Genomic DNA, 27,978 nt, shown 5'->3' on the forward strand with positions numbered 1-27,978 from the left:
ATATTATCATGATCTACTGATGGATTCTGAGATTTCTGAGTGCATGTCTGTGTCCAACATTTCCAATGGTGGGCAAGTTTTCCTTATCCATATTTCAACTAGGCTGCAGAGGACACACTAAGGCAAACACATCATTATTCATTAAATGGCCCAGCAGCACCACTGGAAGCACCCTAAATAATGGGCCCTTCATGCCATTATCAAGCCCAACTTCCTGAGACAGGTTTTCAGCACCTGGAATTATTACTGTAAAAAGTTAAGGAGGGGCTGAACAAGGTTTTCCACTATGCACTTAGACATAAGCCCCAAGCACAGCTGAGAGATATGTGTGACTTTGGCACAGCCCATGTAATTGAAAGAGAAGCTAGTTGAGTCAAGGTACTTTCTTGGTGCTAGAAATTTGAGAGTGAAAAGCACAAAATAACCAAAAGAGCACATGGTCTAGCCACACCATAAGGAAGAAAAGATGGTTGAACTGAAGCCAGATTACACTACACTGACATTCCTCTTATTCCTAACTCCTGGTTATTTGTTTTCAGTAACATCTGAGACTACTCATTTTATTTAGTTTTAAAGAAAATCCTTCATCAGTTATGGCATGAGGTTTTATTTATTTTTTTAAATTTTTAAGTTTTTTTAAAAAATTTACAGTATTGTATTGGTTCTGCCACACATCAACATGAATCCGCCACGGGCATACGCATATTCCCCATTCTGAATCCCCCTTCCACCTCCCTCCCCATACCATCCCTCCGAGTCATCCCAGTGAACCAGCCCCAAGCATCCTGTATCAAACCTGGAATGGTGATTCGTTTCTTATATGATAATATACATGTTTCAGTGCCATTCCCCCAAATCATCCCACCCTCTCCCCTCCCATAGAGTCCAAAAGACTGTTCTATACATCTGTGTCTCTTTTGCTGTCTCACATACAGGATTATCGTTGCCATCTTTCTAAATTCCATATATATGTGTTAGTATACTGTATTGGTGTTTTTCTTTCTGGCTTACTTTACTCTGTATAATAGACTCCAGTTTCATCCACCTCATTAGAACTGATTCAAATGTATTCCTTTTAATGGCTGAGTAATACTCCATTGTGTATAGGTACCACAGCTTTCTTATCCATTCATCTGCTGACGGACATCTAAGTTGCTTCCATGTCCTGGCATGAGGTTTTAAAAGCACTATTGTCTGCCATACACCCTCTTTCAGCAGCTACCGTGCTCTAGGCATTCTACATTCTGGGAATGTGGTCCTGAGGGAAGCAGCAAAGTCTAGGCTGTCTAAGGGCTTTTCCTTCAAATGAAGAAAGGTAGGAAGTAAGCTGATGTTTCCATAAATGTACATTTTCCTGCTTTGGGTGTAAAAGATAGGGGGCAATGGTTCAGATTAACTAGCTTCTTAGACCTGAAAATTTAGTCTTGATTAGGTGGTAAATCCCTCACTACCTTGTTTAGAAATCTCACAACTGAGGTGCAGAGAACCCAGTGTTGTAATACAGGGAGACCTTATCCTGTAACTTCTCAGCACAAGGAAAATGAATGTCGAAGTTATGTAAATAGCAGGAATATTTAGACAAAATATGTAGATTTCTCCGTTAAGAATAGAATGTTGATTTTGTAGCTCTTAGAGGGTCTCATTAGGACTTCCCTGGTGGTCCAATGGTTAACATTCCAAGCTCCCAGTGAGGGAGCCCGGATTTTATCCCTGGTCAGGGAACTAAGCCCCATATGCCACAGCTAAAGATCCCACATGCCACAACTAAGACCCAATGCAGCCAAATATGTTTAAAAGAAAAGTTCTCATCACAAGAAAAAACCCGCAACTATGCATAGTGAAGGGTGTTAACCAGACTTGTGATCATCTCACAGTGTGCACAAATACTTAATCATTACGCTATACACCTGAAATCGATATAATGTCATATATCAATTATATCTCAACAAAAGGAAAAAAAAAAAAAGAGCACTGGTATAGGTAGTTGAGATCAAGGAGATCAAACCAGTCAATCCTAAAGGGAAATCAATCCTGAATATTCATTGGAAAGACTGATGCTGAAACTCCAGTACTTTGGCCACCTGATGTGAAGAGCCGACTCATTGGAAAAGACCCTGATGCTGGGAAAGATTGAAGGTAGATAGAGAAGGGAACGACAGAGGATGAGATGGTTGGATGGCATCACCAACTCAATGGACATGAGTTTGAGCAAACTCTGGTAGACAGTGAAGGACAGGGAAGCCTGGTGTGCTGCAGTCCAAGGGGTCACAGAGAGTCGAATGCGACTGAGTAACTGAACAACAACATAGATAATTGAAGTACTTAAAGAATATGTTTGCAATGGGATGGCTTGAGAGTAAATAACTGAATTTATTAGTCTCAGTAAACCATCTAGACAATTTACTCCTATTTTCTTACTCTTGGCTGGATGATGATCTAAAACTACTGAGCTGGTACATGAAGAAAATATTTAAATCGAGAAAGCAGAATAGGATGGAAGAGAGTAGAGTTAAATTGAGTAAGGAGCTCAAAATAATATGATGGATAGCACTTTAAATATTTATTGAACCAGGGAGATAAGTACTTCTACTCAGTTTGAAACTGATTAGTGCTAGACATTTCTTCCTAGTTTAATTATTTTTGAGGCAGGAACCAATTCTTTCCTCTTGCTATTTTCAAGCATCTCCAATTCTGTACACCTCAGTATTCAACTCCCTCACCAATTCTCTCTCCCCATAGCTCCTGGAGAAAGAGATCAGCAGTTTTTCTTTTCATAATAAAACTTATTAGTGACTTTAAACAATTTTAATTGCTTCAATTTTGACTATTATTTTCTTAATTAAAAACATAAACAGAGCAGGAGTAATTAGACATGACAAAATAAATATAATAGATCTCTCAGGGAAATAACAAAGTGAACAATTTTAAATGATATTCAAGGTAATACATTTCTCTGAAAAATATTTTGTCCTAACAATTTTACTCATATCAGCAACTGTATGCTTACTTTTACCAATTTGGTATTGTCATGATTAAACCTAGATTTGGGGTTGGAAGGATCTGGGTCAGTTGTTTAAAACCCCAAAGCAAACACTTTCATTTAAGCCAAGGGATCCTGTCCTGGCTTCTTACATGCAGCATCATTAGATAAAATATCAGTTAAAATGGAAATGGGAGCCTAGATGGAGATTCTGGGACCTGAACACCCATTCTAAGAAAATGCACTTAAGCTGCAACACCTCCAATCTCCTGCACCTTTTGGAAGAAGCACGGAAAATCTTTTTTCAAATATTGAAAACTTGAGATCAATGAATGAACAAAAGAACAGAAATGCGGCTATCATTTCTGGTACATTAAACAAATGGAGATGAAAGAAAGTTTGAGTTTTTGCCAATGGTGTCTTTGAACTTTATTTCATGAGGCTTCCAAGAAGGCGTTTTGTGTCAGAGGTCAGCAGGCTGGTCTTTATCCCTCTGCTACGCAGGGAACCCAGTTTCTGCCGATGGGTACCCAAGACCTCCTCCCAGGAGGTAGGAGCTGGATTGCAACCATGGTTCCTTGACAACCGTGGTGATGGAGCACCATCCACAGTTACTCAATACCCCTGAACTGGCACCAGAATGGGAACACCGGTGAAAGCCAAAGCAGCAGTGCCCTCTGAGGAGGAGTGGGTTCAGGGGTCTTGGCAGAACTTTCTGAAAATACCGCTTGAAACAGCTATTATCTTTGCTCTCCACAGGTCTGCCAACTGCCTGTCTCCCTAGCATCGCTCTCAGGTGATGGAAATCTCGTCTTCTTAAGAGTCTCACTCATACACGTGACTCTAGACTTACTGTTTCTCAGCAGAGCCAAAGAAAATGATACTGTGAAAGGCTCAAAACATATAGAAGATGTGTTGACATTCTCACTGCTAACTTTATGTTTCTTTAGGTCACGCCCTGTTTAACGGAGCTGATTTTCTTAGAAACTGTTGGGAGGCTGTGGACATCAGCACGGTTACACTGGTAAAACTGAATTAGAGCCAGTTTCCCGACTGGGCTCAGATCCGTGGTCTAAAAAGCATTTGCCACATAAGTAACTTGATCCAAGGGGTTTAATCTCTTTGGACTTGAGCTTCAGTTGTGAAGACAAACTGATTTAATAAGTCCAAGGCATGTGGAACATCTTGCATTTGCCCCAACTATTTTTTTTTAATGGTTTTATTTAGTTTTGGTTCAGTGGTCTTTGCTGCTGCCTGCGGGTTTTTCCCTAGTTGTGCTGAGCAGGGGCTACTCTCTAGTTGTGCTGTGTGGTCTTCTTGTTGCGGGGGCTTCTCTTGTTGCAGAGGACAGGCTGTAGAGCGTGTGGGCTTCAGTACTTGCAGCTCTCAGTCTTAGTTGCTCTGTGGCATGTGGGATCTTCCCAGACCAGGGATCGAACCCATGTCCCCTTTGGCAGGCAGATTCTTTACCACTGAACCACCAGGGAAGTCCTGCTCAAATTATTGATATGTTTGACTGTGATTGGTGTTTGAAGGAAGGATCAGCAAGTTCTTGAGAAAATAGTTCCTAACCTAAATTATAAATCATCTGCATAAGCTTTCCCTTTCTGTAAAAAAATTGTCCAATAAGATATTAAGCAAATACTAGAGGTATTTGTTCTTAGAGACTACTCTTTGAGAGCATACCTGGGCCTTCATGATGCTTCAGGACCCAGCCAATGCCATTCTGAAGTGTCCAGAGGTGCACTCATTACACAGACACAATTAAATTAGCCTAACTTGGAATTTATCTGTAGACACATTTAATTAAGCACTGCCTTTTATCTTGCTATTTTTTTTTAAGCCTTGTAGCTGCAAATCTGACATGGCTGCAATCCAGTAGTTTGTGTTTCTGTATCCTGGAGGCATGAGTAATTTGAAAACTCATTGAAGATTTATAATCTCGTTCAGACAGGTTTTGTTAATATTCCTTACAGACTATCCCCATTTATTAACATGTCATAAGGTCTCTTTATGCAATAATTTTTCTCATCAATTTAATGTGACAAGACCTGCAGTTCCATAGTTTCATATGATCCCTAAATCCGATTATATCAAACATGTATAATGAACAAAGACTAATTATACAATTAGCTGCTGTCCTGTTGCATTTGAGAAACTGTCCATATTGCATTACCTCCAAAGCTTCTCTTAGAATCACAAGAACATCTTCTTGTTTTAGAATGAAGCATTAACTTTGAATTAATTTTTCCCTTTTTTTAATAAAAAGTTTTTTCTTTTTTTGTGGTTACACATGAGTGTTACTTTTCATTGCATGTCTACTGTATAAACATTGCTTCCTTCCAGCTGCTGGGGTGCAGAACACCCCTGATAAGATGTGCTTGCCTTTCAGGATCTTATTTACACACTGATTTACTAGAGACTGGGCCTTACATGGACCATCCTCCTTCTTTTATGAGAAAGCTTCTACGCTTTCTTCTTACAATCCAGTTTTTCTCTCTTCAGAGATAATGGTCCATCTACAGGTTTTGTGATTCTGAATGCACTTTGAAAAAGCAAAAGGTATAAAGCAATGGTTTCTGTCCTTTGATCATCATGATTAAAAATTTTTTATGACATATTTAAGAGGTATTTCACTAAAAGCTTCATGCATTTAAAACAAAACTTAAAATGTGACTGCACAAAAGTATTATTTTCTTAATGAAGAGAAGGATTTTGCTTTATATAGTGTGCTCCTTCAACTTAATTTAATAAGAAAACTAGAGAAAAAAATATTTGAAATTCAGGAAGTTAAGGACGTTTAGCCTTTTTAAAAATTTCACTAAATAAAGGGGGAAAAGCATTAGAATATAGGTCAAAGGTGTTGTTTTCTTAAAATATTAAGCTACTTGTCAGCATGAATTTTCTCACAAAATGAGACACACATGTGGTGTGGAAAGAAATGGAAACATTCAAGCACTGCTCTTCCTCTTTTTGCTCACAAAGTAAAAAGTGTAAGCAGATCCTGTAGCCCCATACTCCGTGAGTAATGGGTTGGTAGGTTTTAATTTCTTGGTCCATCTCAAGGTGTTTTTTGTTTGTTTGTTTGTTTCTTGTTTTTGTAACATGAATCTCAAAGCTAAAAAAAAAAAAGAGAGAAAACTATTTCAATATTGGACAATTCAGCACTGGACTTTTTTGCATGGCTGAACTCAGCCTGGTGCTGACCTGGTGGGTACAGAACAAACCCTGACTGCCCATATTTCCTGGGGAGGGGGGTGATCCAGGCACTGTGGGTGACAGAGGTGCCCTGGTCCCACCCCACTCCCTCAGTGAATCGTGAAGGGAGGCCAGGGTCCCTACCCCTCCAAGGAGTGCCCTGTGTCTTGGTGAACAGCTTGTAGACCAGACAGCTGCAAACACAGGTAATAAGGAGCCTGATTTTCTTGCTCCTATCTCAAATATTCTATGAATTCATTTTCTAATTCACTGCTGCTAACTAAATGTTTTATGTGCATGGGAAACTGCACCACAAGAAAAATGTATATCTATTTTTGGAAGAGGGGGTAAATGTAAGCTATCAATAAGCGATTTTATGTTCCTCAGCTAAAAATGAGGCATTTAAGTTTTATAAGAGACTGTCTAGCATAAATTATAAATAATATGCGAATTATTGCAAATAGAAAGCCCTTGGTGTAACATAGCTTATATTTATCACTGAGCAAATTAAATTGTATTAGCAAGTGGCAAACAGAATTGTATGTTTTTGAGGGAACTTTCTTTAAAGACTGCTTTAAAATGTAATACACTTCAAAATAATCTTGTTATTATTCCCTGCGGTAGGTGTACAGCTGCATACATTTAATATCATGTCAGAAACCCTGTTCCATCTACCCGCAGACTGAGGTTCCTGTGGACCCCACCCCAGGGAACCAGCAGAGAAGAGTTGAGGGCAGGATGCAAGCTGGGTAGGGACTGGGGGGCGGGGACCATCCTCTCCAAGCAACAGGCATCCTAACTGCACCCTCCCATGTCCACGTGCTTCTGACCGGGTTGCAGGCTATGGTCGGCGGCTCTGGGTTCTTCAACACAGGGCTGTTTGCCAGTCAGCCTCTCTCTGGACCTCAGGGTGGTTTCACATTAGGCTGGGGGCCACATGAGGCTGGTCTTTATGAGCAGGGATGCTCCAGTCAAATGATAACTGCTCACGAGATGTCTTTACAGGCCTGTGAGCCAGCGGTGGTTCAGAAAGCGTCTTCGGGTTTTGTTAGAGGGTGTGTAGCTGGCAGGGCTCTGGTTTTGCATGAATAGAAGCCACCTGGTTGGAGCCTAACCTCGGGATCTTTCCAGTTGGGCAAAGTCTACCATCCCACCTCATGATCAGGAAGGCTGGTGTGTGCATGGCCGATCCCACCACCGTCTCCTGCAGGAGCAGTGTCCCCAGCAGTCCCCACCCTGCCTGCTGAACGCCTCTGCTTGCAGTGAATAGAGACGGGGGTCTTAGTCTGATCACTCTGGATGGGCCTTTCTCTGCCAGTTTGCCTCAGTGAGTCGGCAACATGTCCCTGGAGCACCTGTGTTCCCCTTTCTTGACAGCCTGGCACATCAGATGCTGTCAGGAGCCATCACTAATCAGGGATAAAGACAACCTGAATAATAATAGTAATAGTAACAATAAACAGAATGCATGTAATCTCTCATTTTGCATCACTGGCTGGAAGCTGCGGAAAGATCCAAGGAGATTTCACCCTCTAGGGGAGCAGTTATATAATGTCCTAAGCAGTCCCGACAAATTAAGAGCTTGTATCCATCTTCAAGTCAAGTGTGTGGTTTAAGATAGTAGTTTTAACTTAACATTTTATCTTAAAATAAAGACATTTACCTCCATAAAGCCTATTGAAAAAATGACAGTTGTAACTGTTTGCCTTCTTGAAGGGGAAAGAAGTGATACAGATTGTCAAAGTTTGTAGAGATCAAATAAGTGACTGGAAGATTATGGAAGGTTTTACAGCATCAGTGAGCTTTCAAGAAGTCTCTGTGAGTTTTACTCATTTTGACAGTCTTTATTCCCAGAGAGAGTGGTTACATCGATTCCCAGTGCTTAAGTATTTCTAGTTGACTCTGAAACTGAGGTACACATCAGTGTCTGCTAAGAATTTCTGTGTTCTGAGATTATCTCTCTATATATACATCTGCACATAGAGATATACTCACTAGAGCCTCAAAAAATAAAACTGGAAAATGCATGAAGTTATGCCATAGGGGCTTCAAATTTAAAATTTAACAATAAAATTAAGCCTATCTTTCTATTGTAAAATCATCATCAATTGCTCTAACCCCATTCAGGCTACAGTTTCAGCCTACAGAAAAGCACATTGTACTTAATAAAGAGTTTTCATGTGGCTTGATATGTTCTTAGCAGGAAAAATATTAAGTTCAAATTGAAATATATTTACATATTTTGCTATATGTAGAAAATACTTGTGTAACAAACAAAACAGAACCCAGAAAAAACCTTTAATATTATTTAAGAAAAAACTGATTTAAAAAATCATTTTCAAGAAAGCATTTAATACAATGCCTTTAATTATGAAGCATTTTTATTTTTCCATTAAGAACAACCTTTAAGGTTTTTACTAAGAAACAATTATTGTCCATAGAACAGAAAAACTTACCTCTTTAATTTCAGTATTTTAGGATATTTTTTGTTGATTCTAGAATTTAAGAAAATCAACTTAAAACTCTAAAGATTTCTGACGGCATATAGTCTGATCCTTGGCTATTATTATTTATAAAGTTTACTTTAAAACTATCAATGTGCTGTGCTGTGCTTAGTCTTGTCCGACTCTGCGATCCTCTAGACTGCAGCCCCCAGCTTCTCTGTCCATGGGATTCCCTAGGCAGGAAAACTGGAGTGGGTTACCATTTCCTTCTCTAGGGAATCTTCCCAACCCAGAGATCAAACTCAGGTCACCTGCATTACAGGCAGATTCTTTACCAACTGAGCCACCAGAGAAATCCAAAAATGCATGGTGTTGATATTTCTTAACACATGTGCTTGATATGCAAATGCATGTAAGTGCATATTTACCTTGTGGCAAACTTCTGAGGTGGTGATGAAATGAACTAGATTCTATTCTGCGAGGGGCCTTATGTTTTCTACCAGGGGACAAGAACTGTCCATCTGTTAATGCATATAACCCCTTGGAGCTGTCTGGTTGGTCACACTGACTAAAGGAGACAGCAAAGTGGAGAGACAGTACACGCAATGCCCAGGTGTCGGGCTGGTCCCCCGTGTGTTTGCTCTCCCCAGTGCCGCTCTATACTGGAGGTAATCCCAAGGAGAGGGGGGCCATAGGGACTTGAGACCATGCCCCAGGAGATGAGTTTAGAGCAAGGTCCCTCCTCAGATGGATGGATGAGACTGCATCCATGGAGTAGACTGCACCTTCCTTAGGAATACCGCCTGATTAGATGTGTCCTACAGTTTTATATCTGAAGAAATGTACCAGCAAGACACATTTTTTGACATCATATAAAGTGAAACTTCTGAACAATCAGGGGTAAACCTCAAATGGCTTTTGGTGTTATTTAAACGATTTAAAAGTAATGAATGACTAACTATTGCTGAGCCCCGATTTCAACGACAACCTGAGAATACTGAGTTTTCAGGGTCAAGGACAGAATTTATAAAATTCATGTATCAAATGGGTATGAAACCCTAGACTGACATTTGCTGTGGCTCTTTTCCAGGTATCTAATGGTACATAAATTACATTAACCCTCCTGCATGGAGGTAGAATTTTGGTGAGTTAAATATTATAATGTATTTAAGAAAACATTGACCTCAAACAAACAACCAAATAAATATGCAATTGGAAATCTGATTATTGAAATAAAGAAAAATGGCAAGAGATCATCACGATGGAGATACATAGCACTCAGCCTCTCTGAACACGTGACATTTGACCTGAAGCCTGAGGAATGAAAGTGTCCAGATGGATGGAATGAAACCAGGCCACTAGGAGCATTCCCTAGACAGCAGCCCTATGATGGGAAGGGGCCATCACCCTGGGTGTGACTCAGTGCAGAAGGGGGCGGGAAAATATCAGGAGCAGCCCTGGGGAGGGCGAGCTCGGCCAGTTCCTGGAGCTTGGGGGCTGTGGCCAAGGCTCTCCTCCGTAACCTCAGAAACTGAGAGGCACCGAGCACACGTAAATGGGAGCTGACTCGAACTAGGTTCTGAAAGATAATTATCACTCCACCAGTGGGGGTGTCTGGGCAGGGTACCCGCAGGAGCCACCCAGGGCCCCTGGGCAGGGCTGACAGTGGCCAGTGAGAGGCCTGATGACCTGACAGCTGGGGAAGAAAGACCACGAGAAGGAAAAGGTGTGCAGGGCACTTCAGACCAGGCTGCAGGGGGCCTGAGGAACAGGGCAATATTGAGGGTGGATCGAAGTGGTCAGGCCTGTTCTTTTTCGTAGCAATCTCATTTTGCAGAAAATATTCTCTGGAGGAGGGCAGAGCAACCCACTCCAGTATTCTTGCCTGGGAAATCCCATGGACAGAGGAGCCTGGCAGGCGACAGTCCATGCAGTCACACAGAGTCAGACACAACTGAAGCATCTTAGCAGGCACAAAGCTATTTAGTAGCAGGAGCTCAAGAAACTTCAGTGATTGCTCTAAGACCCCAAATTTAAGAACTTAACTTTCACATTGTGCTGGATCAGATGTAATTCAATTTGAACATTACAGGTAAAACACTGGTGTTCAGAATGAGCAGACAAGTGGTACCCTTGGTATCTATTGTCTTAACGTATTACCCTCTGACTCTGTCTCATATGTGATGCATGGTTAGTTTAATAGTCTGATGTGTGTAGCCTTGGATTCTCATGGGTCAAATAGATGAATATACAGTTGATCCAGCTTCGAAGAGCCTCAAACTATATGTCTTTTTGTATGTGTGGTATTTTCTGGGCTTTGCACTTTTCACTTGAATCTGCAAAGGCACTTACCCCACATAGGTTTAAGATAAATTAGGGTAAAATTTTGGGAAAAACAAGTTAGGTTTGCGATTGTGGAAAAGGGATTTTCTTTTAATCACCAACAGTCCTCTAGCACCCACTCACCTACCTCTACAAATGAAATAAAAGAGCTATCTTGAAATGTGTAAGAAAAGGAGGAATGAGCAAGGGCTACAGTGGGCAGTTGTCCTCCTGTTTCTCTTCCATCCCAACTGAAGGGATGGAGAAAGGGAATTGGGTGCCTTCATCCAGCTGGGCACAGAGGCTGGACATGGCAGAGGATCAGGAAAGGCAAAGCCAGCCTGGGGCAGGCTGGTTCATGAGCTCTGTGGACTAGAGCCTTCAGTATGAAACAGCTTTTAACTCTGCAGTGCTGTACCACCCAATATGACACCAAACTATAATTTCACTAATTAGAGTTCAACTTATTCTGCAAATGCACACTATTTGCTATTTTGCCTTATATAGTTTTTTTTTTTCTTTTTTCAAAAGACTTTGATTCCACAATTCCATTTGGATCCTGACCTCCAGTTTGGATTTGGGGTGATGGTTTGATAAATACTATCTCAGAGGACCTCGTAGCCTGATCATTCTCCTCTGGAAGCCTGACTGACCATGTTAGCCTGAAATGCAAATCAAACCCAAGAAGGAGGAGTGGGTTGACATTTGGTGGCCTGACACGCTGCCTAACAGATTACTGTGCCAAATCTAATAAAACCAAAGCAAAGAGCCAATGGCAGGAGAAACTGGAGCCCCAAGCTGCTCTAAAGAGCTCAGTGCAAACCTGGTTCACACCTGCATCCCTGAAACACTCTTCCTTCATAAGAGTCCTTGACTTCCTTCCATCCACATGCAGCTCCTTGCCCAGGTGACAAATGAGTTCTGATGTGGAATGGCACGCAGGTATCTAGCCCTCTGGGAAGAGATAACAGAATGGCTGGTCCACCTGGTTGTCCTGGTTTCCCATGAGTGAATGTCTCTCCAGGAGATCTTCATACTGACAAATAAAGCTGTTTACTGATGGCTTAGGGTAGATGAGTACCACATTTCACTGAATCTAAGTTGCCATCTACTGCAACTTGCATCTTCATTTTCAACATGATGCAAAGTAAAAATAGGTATTTGCACTGATGGAGAAATCCAGACATGGGAAATTCACTTAAGAAAAGTATGGACTAGCTTGGTGATCTCAGATACACAAAAAATGAATGCACACTAGAACGTTACTCAGAGGTTCTTTTCATTCTATAGGTAATAAATAATACACCATCTGCAAGCCCATCTACAGGTACTGGGTAAAAATAAATCACATTACAGCTGGATAATGGAATAGTATGTAGACCCAGGGCATGAATTAGATCTATTTGCAGTGCATCTGAATTGTGATTTTTGCGTATATTGTTCTTTTGTTTGTTTTCCCTTTTTCTCCCCAGTTTTACTGAGGTTATAACTTAAACAAAAATGCACATAATTATTGCATACAATTTGGTAAGTTTAGATATACATTCACTTGTGTTATTATCACCACAATCCAGGGGAGAACAAAATAGATTTCAAGACAGTATCATGAGAATTATGATCCCATTTTTATAATATTTATTTTAATAAATATCAGCACATCACTTAAATCTGAGTGTAGGTCTAGGAGAATAAAAATTAAATAATCTGCAATCACTCTTTCTGGGAAGTAGCATGTTTTGGGGTGACAGGTAGAGTCTGTTGAAATTTACACTCTGTGTGTATTTGTTAGACTTTTGTTTTTCATACCAAGTATATATTATTTATAACTGGCAAGAACATATTTATAACTGGCAAGAACAGTAGAAGCATTTGGGTTGTGGGAAAAAAATATGTAATCTACATCTTTAAAATTGTTGAACAGTTTTGGAGAAGGAAATGGCAACCCACTGCAGTACTCTTGCCTGAAAAACTCCATGGACTGTCACCTGAGGAGCCTGGTAGGTGACAGTCTACGGAGTCGCAAAGAGCAACGACTGACAACTTCACTATCACTATGCAACTTATGTGTATATACTGGTGAGCAAGACCAACACCTTCCCCGTTTTTTCAGTCATAGTCAAGCCTGAGAGCTGGGCTAAACACATGGAGCAAGGCAAGACTGGTGACAGCAGAGGTGGCCCTGGTAGAGGGCATGATGGAGCCTGGCCCCGGGGTGGGGAAGCCGGGGAGGGCATGTGGAGCGGGGGTGTGGGGAGGCCCAGGCCCAAGTGTTGGGAGAACTGCAGAACCCCCTGAATAAGACTACGTCTGTGAGCCGGGGTTTGAAGGGGCCCTGAGACAACTTCCCTCATAGCTTAGTTGGTAACGAAAATGCGTGCAATGCAGGAGACCCAGGTTCCATCCCTGGGTCAGGAAGATCCCCCAGAGGAGGGCATGGCAACCCACTCCAGTATTCTTGCCTGGGAAATCCCATGAACAGAGGAGCCTGGTGGGCTACAGTCTATGGGGTCACAAAGAGTTGGATATGACTGAGGCACTAAACCAGAGAAGGCAATGGTAATCCACTCCAGTACTCTTGCCTGGAAAATCCCGTGGACGGAGGAGCCTGGTAGGGTGCAGTCCATGGGGTCGCGAAGAGTCGGGCACGACTGAGGGACTTCACTTTCACTTTTCAGTTTCATGCCTTGGAGAAAGAAATGGCCATCCACTCTGGTGTTCTTGCCTGGAGAATCCCAGGGACGGGGGAGCCTGGCGGGCTGCCGTCTATGGGGTTGCACAGAGTCGGACAAGACTGAAGCGACTTAGCAGCAGCAGCAGCAGCAGCAGCAGAGGCACTAAACAGCACTGAGATGCTCGGGTGAGGTGTCTGAGTCTGAAGCTCAGAGGACCGATCTAAAGTGGGCAGACCTTGGAGCGGAGAGGGCAGCTAACGACAGGGCCTCTCCTGAGGAGATCAGGAGGGGAGAGCCTGCAAGGGGTCCTGGGGTGGGGGAGGCACGGCACGGCCAAGAGGCAGAAGAGCAGAGCTGGGACTAGCGCGGGTGCTACAGGCACCGGAGTGACTGGGCAGATTAGCTCAGTGACACAGGTGGGTCCCGCCTGTTTAACGCTCAGATTTGTTTGCAGTGCTAGTTTATCTTGAAACCTTGATTTTGCCTTAAGTACAACAATGGAATCAATTTATAGTTTTTAAGCAATGTTACCTATTTATTTAATTATGTTTATTTATTTTGGTGCCTATGTCTGATTATTTTGTGTTCTAATCCAGGAAAAGATACTGTCAGAGTCAGAGCTAAAGAATCTTGAGTGAATCTTTGCTTAAGACTCTGTGCCTTGTATTTTCATAGAAAATACAGTTTTAACCAGTGGTATTTTTAAATGCTTTGGTATAAATGCTCAATTTTGCAATTATATGACATTAAATGCAAGGTAATAAGGCCATCTATAACATGAAGTGCATTATTTGGAGTTTATGTCAAATGTATTCCAACAGTAACTACTGAGTACTGTGAAGGCCCATTAAAAAGTGCTTCTCCTAGCTATGGATTCAGCTTTTCTCCAAGTCAGACTATTCCTCTTGTTTATCTAGTGATACATGGTATGTCTCTCTTTAGGTAATAACCACCTTTGTAATTCATGGATTATGGTTACAAATGAAATGTGTCCTTTTTTTAATTTTTGGAATTTATCTTCTAGCTAGATTGAATTTAGATTTTAATAAAGGTATCAGAATTATCTACTGCAATTCCTATGACTAAACAATATGTATTTGAGTATCAGGTAGTAATGTAGCTGTTACTGTGTAGATGCTTCATAAATACCCTAAAATATATGGATTAATGAAAACAGAGCTAGTGTCTTTGGTTTAAGGGTTTTAAACATCTTGAAATCTCTAATTTGCAATCATTATCATCTTCGGAGTTTGTCTTACTGTCATGGTTCATTTACTTATTTTCTTAAAAACTATCAGCTCAGTCTTTAGTGTTCACATTAAAATAACTTGAATTCATTTTGTGCCTGTGCTTGCAAACTTTGGGGTGCTAGTTTCTTTATCCCCAGTCAATGGGTGATTCATGCCGGCAATGTAGACTGATCTCCAGGTGCTCAGTTACAAGGGCTGAATGTTTCTACTGTGGCTTTGAGGTCTGGGCCATTACTTAGTCCCAGGGGTAATTCACTGGTTTTCTAGAACCACATCTGCTTCTAGCTATCAGCCAGAAAAGAAAACCAGTCCAAGAAAAAAGTATGAGTGTGATCTGTGAAGATACATCCATGTACAAGTGTGTATTAAAAGGGCCACGTTTTTCAAGCAATGAGCTTTAAAAGGCACAGAAAGATCCCCTGTCACTTGTAATGAATACTTCCTTCCCCAGAGTGTGGGGTCCTCATTCTGTCCAGCTTGGTCATTGTGCAGGCAATTAAGAAGCCTACCGTGAACTCGTTCAGGCTATTTTTAAAAGAATTAATAACTATATTTTAAAAGCCCGAATCTTTAACTTTGCTGCCAAAATGCAACAGCAGAAGAGGAAATAACACAGGGTAGTGTGAAGAGGTTGAGGGGAGCCCATCTGCTCTTGGGCTGGTCCAGGCCGGAGGAAAACAGTGGGAGGGTCATTGCGCTACAGGAAATCACTGCTCCCGCCATCTTTATACAGCTGGTGATCTGTTCAAGGATACTGCAGACGGAGCTGTCACTGCCCAACTTCACAAATGTAAACGTATTGCAGCCTATTTTTAGAGAGGAATTGGCTGTGCTGTTATAATGCTAAAAATTAACCTGCATCAAAATGGAAGTAAACTGCTCCGTGGAATTTAGAGCTCTGCACACACACACACACACACACACACACACACACTGGTGTATGCACAATGTGCTTTGTTGAAATAAGAGTGGAGGTCAAAACATACTCTCAAAATTCTGGAGTCAAAGCACACTCTTACCACTATGTCCTCCACATTAAATAAAATGTGTTTACAGGTGTGATGGCAGGAACAAACATCTTGATATTTGGAAGAGAAATCTAGGACAACCAAACCTTTTTGAGCGGGAAGACCCAAATGCTTTCCTTTTAATTCTTCTTCGCCTGCAGAGAGCCAGGGCTGTGAACAAGAGCTGCAGCAAGTCCCCTGGTTTGGGGAAGGGCACGTCTTGCTCTTGTTTGGGCATCAAGAACCCAGCCACCTTCTTTTTCTACTTCTCTGCTTCCCCAGCATCATTTAATGCATGTTCTCTGTTTTAGTCATTTTGAGCTGGGCACTAACTGAACTGTCTTTTGTGCTCTGGCAAAGATAATGTATCTGGGTTTCCTTAGTGATATTCTAAACACATTTTTCCTGTGCTCCCATACCGAGTGCATAGTTTTGGAGGAATTCCTGTTGTGTGGGAGGCCAGCTCAGCTCCATTCACACACTCGGGCCCCAGCTGCGGCCCCTGGGCTCAGCCCGATCTTGGTCTCAGCCCCCAGCTGCTCCCCAGCATCTGCGCCAACAACCACAGTGGCCTTTGTGCATCTACTTATTTACTTTGTATTTGTGCAGTGTGTTTCAGCACTTTTTGTTTTATCTTCCTTGGAGTAAGTTAAGATTGTGAAAAAAGTTTGCTCCAGGAAAAGGGAGTTCAAAGGCCCACTGATTCCTTCAACTGCTTAAACAGGGGAGGGGGCAGGAGGTGGGGAAGGAGGGTGGGGAGAAGAGAAAGGAGTGGAAATGAATCAGCACCTTGGGTCATCAGATAAGATGCCCTTCTATTAAAGGATCAAGTCAGGAGACAGGCTACAGGGAGGCTGGCATCAGACAGGGGAGGGGGTGCTGTTATTACTGTCCTTGTTAAAATCTGACTTCATGGAATGACTTTGAAAAATCTCAGTGAAACGGGGTACTGACCTCTCCAGAACAGATGTGCACAGGAGAGGAGACCTGAGAAGAGAGGAGACCTGAGATGATGTTGACAGCGCCTCTGACTAAGGAAGGTCACTGTGTGACAGTTTCAGGGGGACACCTGCAGCAGGGCTTTGTCAACAGCGTCTTAAATGCAAACAAAACACAAGCAGTCTCTTCCCGCCAGGAAGTGACCCTTGGGGCCGACCCTGAGCAAGGGCACATCTGGAGGACGACTGTTTCAGGCGGCGATTGCTCCTCTGGTCCATGACTTCATCTGTCGGGTGTCTGGGAGGGGGTTGGAGAGATCTACTTCAAAGCCTATATGTCTCTAAGTGCGGCTGGGGGCGCGGACCAGGGGCTGGGCAGTCTTGAAGCGCAGGCGCCAAGCCACCAAAGCCACTATTCTGAGTCTGATTTAACCAAATGCCTGGGGGGAGTGTGGTTCTCAAGTAGCCTAGTGCTTAGAAACGAGTGATATAAATGTTACTCATTGTACGACTGAGGGAGAGACATCACTCACAGGAAGTGATTACAGTTCTTTATCTCCTGGGGCCCCGTCGCTAAGGAAACTCTGACTCAGTGCATGAAAGACAGCCGTCCCTTTGGAGTTCAGACCAGTTAGTCATGACAGCTCTGGATCCACTGTTATTAATAGCAATCCTGTCCAGCAAGTGGACAGTCCTCAGGGCCTGAAAAGAGTCCCACGTGTATGAGCCTGCTTTATTCACATTCGAAGTCAATGTTATCCATCGTCTTTTCTCAAATAAAGAAATTGAGGGCTGCAGTCTTGTAGGAAAGCAGTCTTCTAGGTTCAAGTTCAAGCCTCATTGCCCTGCTCCTCAAGAAATGTTCTGGTTAGATGCACAGGTCTTTAGGCTTCTGTACACAATCCTGCCAATGTGAACCAGCCGCTGTTGTGTGATGGGAAAGCAGTGTAGACTGGTGTTAACATGCTGGTGGGGTGCACCTTCACTTTTCTCAATTTTTTAATCAGAAGAAAAATGCTGAGTTGGGCTTGACATTCACCAAAAAAGTTTTCCTGGTTCTGCAGAAGGAACATTCTTCTGGCACAATTAACTCAGAATAGATCTGTTTCTCTCGGGGCTGAAGTGTTCAGGGAGGTCCTAAAGGGCATAAATGAAAGGTCCTAAATCTCATACTTTCATAAGCTGCTTTGTTCAAAAAAAATCATCTCAGGAATCGTTTATTTTCTGGAGACGTCAGTCTTTATTTACACTGGAAAACATGCGGTTTTATGTGGGTTGTCTTTCATTCTTGGTAAGGCGATGAGAAAAGAAAACAAAATTTGTTTAGAGCTGCAGTGAACAAATAATTGGCTGACAGCTAGGTTAACTGTGGAAATCAGAACTTTCCCATGCTATCTGAGGAATGAAAACACATCCTGGTTAGTGATGCTGACCAAGCTTGGAAGGTTAGAGGTGATTCCGTCTCCAGGAATGTGGCCTGGTCTTATTTTAAGAAGGGCCTCTGAGTCATGTGGAGTCGTGTTGAAATGTGTGTTGTGTTCTGTAATTTTAAAAAGGAAGCTTGCAGGGAGGAAATGGAACCAGTTTCCCCCCCCCCCCAAAAAAACTCTGCCCTTTAATGGAAGAAAAGGGCAAGTCGATTCCCACACATCTCACTTGCTCCCTGTGATGCAGGCTCTGATGCCTTTTACCACAGATATAGTCTTAATGTGGTTTGCTATAACCTTACTTGCTTAGAGTGCTTTAAGTTTGTAACTTGAACTGATCTTACTTAATATTTATCATTAGATATGTCTATATGCACTGCTTAGGATCAAATAAACCAGACTAGGGATCACTATGATCTTGAATGATTAGCTATCTGGAGTGATTGCTACAGATATACATGTACTATTTTTATCAATGTAAAATATGAATCATTTTAAGTGAGCTTCAGGTTTCTCAACTCAGAAATATAGGAGTAGAGCCAATATTGCCTATACTCCTGGGCAAGCTCCTGGGTGAGGCATCAGAGCTGTTATCACGAGAAGAGGGTTGACATCTCCAGCAGGAGTGAAGAAGGAAAGGAAGTCCCCAGGAACAGGGGCTCAGATTCTTAGTATCATAGGAGCTTGCTCATATACATCCACACCTTTGTAATAAACATTCTAAATTTAATAAAACAGATGCTGTGAACTTGGGAACTCAATTTGGGTTGTAACTCACCACCTCTAGAATGAGACTTCAGGCTTAATTTTCAGTAGTCTAGGCCCTTTGGCTACAGGGGAGAAGATTTCTTACAAGGCCAATCTAGACATTTCCTGGTTCCTTCTGCAGATCTTAATCTGGGAATTTAAAGCCCTGAGCACATCATTTTCTTTTCCTAAGTTGTCTAGAGTAGTTAGAAATAACCAACCAACCCGTTCTTATTTGTGCTGCTGCTGCTGCTAAGTCGCTTCAGTTGTGTCCGACTCTGTGCGACCCCACAGATGACAGCCCATCAGGCTCCACCATTCCTGGGATTCTCCAAGCAAGAACACTGGAGTGAGTTGCCATTTCCTTCTCCAATGCATGAAAGTGAAAAGTGAAAGTGAAGTCGCTCAGTCGTGTCTGACTCTTAGCGACCCCATGGACTGCAGCCTACCAGGCTCCTCCATCCAAGGGATTTTCCAGGCAAGAGTACTGGAGTGGGGTGCCATTGCCTTCTCCGTATGTGTATTTTCCACCAAAACGTTCAAACTCAGTAAATACTTGGCCATCCAGAACCTCATCCTCAACAGGCATGTGATGACTACAAGTGTGTGAAGGTGACCGTCTGGTCTGAATGACTGTTTCACAACCACGTGCTCAACAGTCCTTTGCTGCTGGAAATGGAGTCCTTCTTGTCTTTGATCAGATGAGAAGACCAATTCCAGAAAACCCAGAAGTAAGAGAGCTCATCCTTAAGACCCTGTCCCTTTCCCAATCCTCCCAACACCAAATTTTATTTCAGGTTTAAATCAGAGAGACAGAGCAGGTCCACATTCATGTTTGGGTGTCTGGCCTTCGAGCTGTGGGAGCTGGTTACTCCAGCCTCTGTGAGGCTGTGGCCTCCGCGTCTGATGCCAGAGCTCCCAGCCCAGGAAGGGGAAGGAGGACAGGTGGGGAGTGGAGGAAATACACTGACCGCAAAGACAGCCTGAAACCTGGGTTAGCTCTTGCCACCTCTGCCCTTTGGTGATGCGGGGGACTCTATGTGGGCTGCTCACGGAATGTCTGTGGACTTGATCCTAAGGTTTTCCAGTTGCTTCAGCAAGACTGCCTCCTGGCTATTTTCAAAGTCATCTATCTAGGAGCACTCTTAAAAACTAGTGCTTGCTTACTGCCTCTCACTGGGTCTTCCACAAAGGTTTTTGAGAACGTTTCTTCATCCTGTCACCACCATCACCAACAGCACAATATTTGCAGAATAATAGGTGCATGACACCCATCATGCGAGGACAGGTGACAATCTCAGCTGGCCTTCTACAGTGAGAAAGACTTCTGGGTCAGATTGGGTGTCCCTGCCTACCTTCTGCCAGGACTCCAAGGGCACTCACCCAAGAGATGAGTAATGTCAGATGATGGCTGAATCACTGGATGTGGCAGTGTGAACTGGGTGGTGAGTCCCCTCCTGGCCTGTGGCTGGGGAAGCCTTGTAATAACAGAACTGCGGGTAAGACGATGCATCTGGGTCTTCTCAGGTCACAGCCCAGGGGCCTGGGAGGGAAAAATCCCCCCCAAAAAGAGGGAAGACTGGCCAAGACAGATGGGTGGGCATGCTCTGGGCTTCCTCGGTGCTGCTCCTGCTCTGAGCTTGAACACAAATGCTGAAGGACTGTGAATAGTCATGGAGCAACTATCTAGGTCATGACAGCAAAATGCAGAGCTGCTTCCTTGCAGAGGAAACATGGCCAGACTCCATCACTTCCCACTTCCAGCACTCTGATGAGGGACAGTGTTTAAAACCTGCTCCAGGGAGACCTGACTTTGCACAGGTTAGGGAGCATCCTTCCACCATCCTTTCATCCTTTCTCGCCTCGCAGGTGATCGGGGGTTAGATGAGTGCACTGATTAGGGAACATGGTCAGGTTCATCAGGCCTGTTTCTCAGGCTTCCTCAGGGTCCTGTTGGACAAGGAGAACCTGGGGCCTCTGGGCTCAGCTCCTCTCCAGGACCCCGGCTCCCCATCCTTCCAGAACCTGATGTCCCACTAGAGTCTGCTTCTGTTTCTTTGAATGACTGCCGAATGTGGTCCATGCCCCTGACTCGGCTGTTGCCTGGATGCTGTTAGTCCCACTGTTACCCTCCTGGCCACCAGGTGCACCCTGAAGTCCAGATCTTTCTCCCAGGTGGTCCACACAACACTCCCTGTGGACCTTGGCCATTTTGCCTCTAGACCTGCAGGCCAGCTGTGTGGCTACCTCACTGCAGAGGACATTGGGACGTCTCAGGAAAGGGCCCCAGGCCTCTTCACCTGGCCAAGCGGCCCCCTCACTTGTGTGACATAACCCTGCAGTGGCCGAGCAGAAACCCGGGACATGAAGAGACAGCTGAGCAGGAGCACCCTGCTTCCAGTTTCGCCTCAAAGTGCCCCCAGTCTACAGGCTGGAGGACATGGGTCTCTGTGCGGCCCTCCAATCTTCCTCCCAAAACAGCAGACACCACCAGCCCCCCTCTGCCAACTCCCAAGGCTTCAGGGCATCTGCCCTCATCCTTCCCTAAGGTTGCAAGCATTGAACAGAGGCCTGTGAGCATCCGTTGTCTGAGTAAGTGGGAAAATAGATTAGCTTGTGCTAGTAAAGAATCCGCCTGCAATGGAGGAGACCCTGGTTCGATCCCTGGGTGGGGAAGATCCCCTGGAGAAAGAAAAGGCTACCCACTCCAGTATTCTGGCCTGGAGAATTCTGTGGACTGTATGCGACCATGGGGTCGCAAAGAGTCAGACACGACTGAGCTACATTCACTTCACTTCACTTCATGCTCAAAATATGTTTCTATGTCCTTTGAGAAAGTCACCCAGACCCTCACTTCCTGACTATTCCCCTGTCCCAGGCCACGTCCTCAGAAATGTCAGCTACCTACTTGGTTTCCCATCCACCTAACCTTACCCCTTCTTAGTTAGTGTTAGTCTCTCAGTCGTGCCCAACTCTTTGCGACCCCATGGACTGTTGCCCATCAGGCTTTTCTGTCCACAGGATTCTCCAGGCAAGAATCCTGGGGTGGGTTGCCATTCCCTTCTCCAGGAAATCTTTCTGACCCAGGGATTGAACCTGGTCTCCCTCATTGCAGGCAGATTCTTTGCCATCTGAGATATCAGGGAAGCCCAGAATACTAGAGTAGGTTGCCATGCCCTCCTCCAGGGGACCTTCCTGATGGAACCTGCATCTCCTGCATTTGCATGTCAGGTTTTATTTAACTTTATTTTTTTTTTCTTAAAAACCACTGGCACCACTTGGGAAGCCAAAGCTGAAGGCAGGGTGCAGAAGCTGAGAGCCGATGAGGATGGGATTAGAACCCAGAGCACAGTGGATTAGTAGTCCAGCGCCTTAACCACTCGGCCAGTCATCCTGGCATCCCGCTTCTTAGCTTCCTGCAGTCTGACTCCCCACCTCCCTTCCTCCCTGACATACCCTGTGTGAGGTCAATGACCCCATGCCGGCTAGTCCTGGGACAATTTTCACGTATGAGACTTGACTACTCACAGGCATTTGTTACCACCAGTCACTCCTGACTCTGTGATGCCCTCGCTTCCCTTGGTTTCATGTGAATGTTCTTCCATTGAAGGTCTCCTCCTCAGGCTCATCTTAGGCCTGGGTCAGTCCTGAGTAGGAGTCACGTATGTACCTGCACGCTTCAGTCGTGTCTGACTCTGTGCAACCCTACAGACTGTAGCCCGCCTGGCTTGCTGTCCATGGGATTTCCCAGGCAAGAATACTGGAATGGGTTGCCATTTCCTTCTCCAGGGGATCTTCCAGACCCAGAGATCGAACCCTAGTCTCTTGCATCTCCTGCATTGGCAGGTGATTCTTTACCACTAGCAACACCTGGGAAGCCCAGGAGTCATGTGAGACCAGGCTTTGTCCCCAGCCTGGGCTCTACCCAGTCCCTCCCATGCTTGCAACAGTCAGGGGACCATCAGGGAATCTTGAAGGCACAAAAGTGGCCCAAACACTCCACTGTGCACCCGTAGCCTTCAACCACTGCACTCGGGGGTCCTACATGTAACGTCTTTGCCCTTCACATGGAGGTAAGCTGGCTGGCTTTGGGAACATGACTGCTTTGGCTAGTCAGTATCTCCCCAGCACAGTAAAGTGCACTGGGGCAGGTGCTCAGTGAATCATCTTTTGAATGAATGATATTAGAAAGAATACATAAATGAGCTACAAACTATTTGCTATAGTAAATAAAATGACCTGGTGGCCAAAACATGATGAAATGACCTTTCAGATCTTACTGGCTCAACCAAACATCTCCATTCCATTGTCTCAGTATTATTTCTGCTTCCTGTAGGTTTCCCTTATATTAAAAAAAAATTAATTGTGATTAAAAAAAACATAAAATAGGAACAACAGACTGATTCCAAATAGGAAAAGGAAAAGGAGTATGTCAAGGCTGTGTATTGTCACCCTACTTATTTAACTTATATGCAGAGTACATAATGAGAAATGCTGGGCTGGAAGAAGCACAAGCTGCAATCAAGATTGCCAGGAGAAATATCAATAACCTCAGATATGCAGATGACACCACCCTTATGGCAGAAAGTGAAGAACTAAAAAGCCTCTTGATGAAAGTGAAAGAGGAGAGTGAAAAAGTTGGCTTAAAGCTCAACATTCAGAAAATGAGGATCATGGCATCTGGTCCCATCACTTCATGACAAGTAGATGGGGAAACAGTGGAAACAGTGTCAGACTTTATTTTGGGGGGCTCCAAAATCACTGCAGATGGTGATTGCAGCCATGAAATTAAAAGACGCTTACTCCTTGGAAGGAAAGTTATGACCAACCTAGATAGCATATTCAAAAGCAGAGACATTAATTTGCCAACAAAGGTCCGTCTAGTCAAGGCTATGGTTTTTCCATTGGTCATGTATGGATGTGAGAGTTGGACTGTGAAGAAATCTGAGCACTGAAGAATTGATGCTTTTGAACTATGGTGTTAGAGAAGACTCTTGAGAGTCCCTTGGACTGCAAGGAGATCCAACCAGTCCATCCTGAAGGAGATCAGTCCTGGGTGTTCATTAGAAGGACTGACGCTGAAGCTGAAACGCCAATACTTTGGCCACCTCATGAGAAGAGTTGACTCATTGGAAGAGACTCTGATGTTGGGAGGGATTGGGGGCAGGAGGAGAAGGGGACTACAGAGGAGATGTCTGGATGGCATCACCGACTCAATGGACATGAGTTTGAGTAAACTCCGGGAGTTGGTGATGGACAGGGAGGCCTGGAGTGCTGTGATTCATCGGGTCACAAAGAGTCAGATACAACTGAGCAACTGAACTGAACTGAACTGAATCATTTTCAGTGTACAGTTGAGAAGCGCTAGCTTCAGTATTGCACAACCAATCTCCAGAATGTTTTCACCTTATAAAACCTAAACTCTATCTAAATACCACCTCCTCTTTCTTCCCTCCCTCTCAGCCCCTGGCACCATCATTCTACTCTTTTCTCTGTGAGTCTGACTACTCCAGGTAATAAATTACTTTTGCAGGTTACCAATACCTTATTGATAAGTGTCTTTCATTTAAGAATACTGAGAAAACAGTGTTATGTGCGTAAGTGGCTATTTAATCTTGATTCTTTCATTTCAGCTCAAAAAGCTAAACAGTCGTTCTTCTGTGGCCTGTGGTGGAGGTGGAGGGGATGATGTAGTCGACTTTTCTTCTATTCCAGGTGCACAAATCCCAGATAATCATCTTAGGCTGTTTCAGAAGCAACTTTCTGCTTAACATACTTCCTGTATCTCTAGCTATGAAAGAGAATCAAAAGAAAGGGCTTTCAATGAGTGGATGGAAGCAAGTAAATACTCTTGAGAGTATTAGAGGGTGTGATCAGTGGAGGAGATTCCCCACAGAGGTTCCTCATTCTTTCTGGGCACAGCTGTCCGTTTAGACCATCATTCCCAGATAGCCTTGTGCCCAGTCATCAGGCTCTTGTAGAATATGGGCATCAGTAACATCTGTACGTATGAGGATATGTTTAACTTGCCCATAGGAGACCTCTTTCCTCCTGGCTGGAGGTCAGCTGCAAGGATGGGGGAGGTGTGTGTTCAGGACAGCGAGCTGCCTGGATTGCTTGGCTCTGGATGTGACTCTTGGGAGTGGAGCCTGTTCACCCACCCTGGACTGTCTGAGAAGAAAGACCGCTCTGACTGGTGAAAGCCACTGCGTCCACAGGCACCTCATGCAGGAGGCCATCCTTCCCACTCACACACACATCTCTGCGCCTCATCTTACACTCACCTGAGTCCCTCCCTCACAGATCTAAGCACGGCTTGTGTGCAGATGTGGGTATGACTCACTGGAATGTACAGAGCAAATACGATGGACACGTTCTCTGACTTGGAAGAATTTATTGTTGTTTTCTTGTTGAGAAAGCCAAAAATCACAGAAAACATAACTAATTAAGAGCCTATTTGATTGGTACTGACAGTTAGGGTTCTTGAGTCCTAACTGGGAAGTTAGGACCTTCTAGAAAGTCAGAGAAGATTGGAGAAGGGATCGGCGGAAGCAGGTTTCCAAGGTTTCCTGTTTTGAGTCAGTGTGCACAAGGGTGGGGACCCACCTGCACTGGGTCCCTTGAAAGCATCTCTCCCGTCTCTGTTTCCCCAGAGAGAGGAAGTGTCAAGCCTAGCACACCTGGGCTGCTGGCTGCTGAGCTCCAAGCTCTGAGGGTTGTGTATGAGACCCTGTGGTGGGGGCACCTTCATGGGGACACCTTGGTGTGTTTAGGACACTCTCTCCCCACAAGATCATCTTGCCACCTTCTCCTGCTTCAATGCTGCGTCCACGGGAGCCTTGCCACGCCCAGAACCCAGTAACGCACCCTTCACATGGGAGCACCTGACCTCCCCATGTGGGATTTCATCTCCCAGGTGACGGAAGGTGTCTTCTGTGGACCTGTGTTATCCTTTGTCCAAAGAATAGTTCCCAGTTCTTCAGATAATGTCCAGACAATTATCAATAAATGTATTTTAAATATATGAACAAATTATCAGTGCCTATTGAGTGACAAATATTGGACAAGATCAAAACTTGCAGGTCTGTCCTGCATTGCAATCCATCCTGTAGTAGATGATACCGACTGTCTTCTCAGAAAGGCAGACAGTTCTCGAATGACAAGCCATTCTATTAGCAACATGTGGTCATGTTGGGGTTTGCTAAATTCTTCTGTTCTTTTTTGGGAGCTTAAAATATGAAATGAGTTCCCAGAGGTGGAATATTTTCAAGCAATAGAAGGTCAAGATTAAACCGCTTCTTATTGCCCCTCTGAGAAGGGATCATTTATCTCTAGTGGAACTATCAGAGTTCTGGATAAAAATAAAAATGTGAATTTTTAAAATAGGGCTCACTTTTTGAACTGATCCTCCAAAATGAATCATGCAGTGTGGCCTTTCTATTTGAGCCATTCTGATGCAATTTTGCCCACACAGATGTAAAGTGTGTTAGAACCGGCCCCTCAGCTGTACTGAGGGACCTGGGAGACTGTTTTGGGCTTGAAAACTCAGCCTCATCTTCTGGATGTTGAACAGACAAAAAGTTAGCTCTCAGCCCTTGAGCACTTTGCAAATGGAGGGATATTTCTCAAAATTAAGAGTCCAGTGGATGCTTTCCTTCGGTTCTGAAGTAACTGATTACAAAGTAGAAATGTTCTCCTGTCCAAAATAACTCTCTCCATCACTGGAAGCATCTCTTGGACCGTCTTTCTCTGTTGGTGGTGGTTCTGCCCAGGGCACGCCCATCTGGGGGCCTTCTGACCCTCACACCTGGGTGGCTTGTTACCAGCCTTTAGTGGGTGGGGGGTCAGGGCTACTGCTGGGCATCCTAGGTGCCTGGGCCAGCCCCCCTACCAATGCCAAGCATCCTTGGACCCCGAAGTATCAATAGTTCCAGAGGGTAAGAAGCCCCATGTGTGCTTAGTTTTTTGCATCCTGACCAAGCAGAAGGACCTTGGTAACCTGCCTTCCCCCTGAGTCCTTGCAGTAAAGACCCTCCCCAACACAGTGCCATGCACCCAGGGAGCAGGGACCAGTGACCTCAACTCAGTGGAAGGGTGGGCCCTCTGGCCATTGCATCATGCCTTGAGTCTGATGACTCTGAGCTTGGTGAATCCACCAGGTAAGGCCCAGAGATCCCCCCCTCGGGGGATCTCATACCCAGAGGAGTGGACCTGCATGCGCATGCTGCCAGTCACATTTCTGTGGCTGGTGTCACCCAGCTGTGGGCTCAGAGCCACAGGGTCGCAGAGGAACGCTGTCTGAAATCAAATGGGGACTGTGGTGCTGGAGTGGCCCACTCCACTGGTACAGCCCAGAGGTACTATGCAGACTCAGACCTCTTCCATCCGAGCTGTGGGAACCCAGGAGAGGACGTCCCTGCTATGCCTCTGTGGGCAGCCAGCTCCATGGCTGGAATGGGCCTGCCCTCCAGAGGCCAGGAAGCCAAGGGGGTCAGGGTGTTCCTGCCGGTGGACACCTGAGCGTAGTCTCCAGATAAGGGGTTCCAACCAGCCTCTTCTCCTCCGTCTGTAGTCATGGGGGAGACAGGGTTAGAATTTTGAAACAAAGATGTGATCACATTTCTTTTCCATTCAGGGATCTTTTATGATCACTCTTGTCTCTAAAGTAAACTTAAAAACTTGACAGAACAGCAGAGGCACGAGACACAATGCATCTGCCCGCTGCTCTCCTCAGCCTGAGCCCTCACCCTCTCCTTGCTCCCTACACACAGGCTACACTTCAGTCACGCAAGCAAGTTAAATTTCCTCAAACTGAAGCTTCTCCTTTCCTACAGGACCTCCATTTCCTGCCCCATGGGTTGATTCAGTTCCTGATTAGAATGTGAGTGGTGTTGGCTGATGTAACAGAAGGACACAGATGTCTCAGTGGTTTAACACAGTCAGTGTTCCTTCCTTCTTAGGAGGAAGTTAACTTCCAGCTTTTGTTTCCGGTT

The sequence above is a fragment of the Oryx dammah genome, unplaced genomic scaffold, assembly GCF_014754425.2.
Source record: "Oryx dammah isolate SB20612 unplaced genomic scaffold, SCBI_Odam_1.1 HiC_scaffold_10, whole genome shotgun sequence".
NCBI classification, from domain to species: Eukaryota; Metazoa; Chordata; class Mammalia; order Artiodactyla; family Bovidae; genus Oryx; species Oryx dammah.